Genomic DNA, 759 nt, shown 5'->3' on the forward strand with positions numbered 1-759 from the left:
ATGATTCAAAAATGGCCTTTCCTCCCTATGAAGAGGTTTAGTTAATGTTTAAGTTATATCTACAAGATAGAGAATCTTACAAAACAAACAATACAAATTACAAGCATTCTAAATCTATCCCTTTCTGTGTAGAACCCAGTAATCATAAGACATTTACTTTCTTAAGCTCTTCTTTCCTGGTCTTCCTTTCTTTGGCTGACCTCTGTCTTCTAGGTCATACATTTTAAAGCATTCTGAAGTCCTTCATGAATCTCATCATAATGGTACAATGATATAGTTCTAAAATAAGCTGTGATTTCTGAGAAAACAGCTGGTTCTTTCACACCTTCTCCCCCCTCCCAGCTATTATTTCAAACTATTTTGGATCATATTCTATAGGTTGCTATAATCTGATCTACAGATACTCAAAGTATGAAGTTCTCAAATGAATCCTTCCACTCCCCATATTAAACATGACTCTCAGACTAACAACTCAAGTATGTTAAACATGTTACTCTGTTCCTATAAGTCAACATAAATTCATTTTGGTACTTCCGCCATGCCTGGCTGGTGGAAAACATATTGCCAATTATTGGAGAGCTCTCTGCTTCCTCAGTGTTGTATCGGCTATGGAGAGTGGATACTTTCTCAGTGCTGAGGCTTTGAAAGGACACTTCTCTGGCCATTGATAAATATGTGCCAATGATTACCTGTGAGACATTTACATCACCTCTGCAGATTCAGCAGCTAACTTATGTTTTCATAGCAAACTGGGCCATG

Source organism: Galeopterus variegatus, unplaced genomic scaffold (genome assembly GCF_000696425.1).
Source record: "Galeopterus variegatus unplaced genomic scaffold, G_variegatus-3.0.2 Scaffold679, whole genome shotgun sequence".
Taxonomy (NCBI): Eukaryota; Metazoa; Chordata; class Mammalia; order Dermoptera; family Cynocephalidae; genus Galeopterus; species Galeopterus variegatus.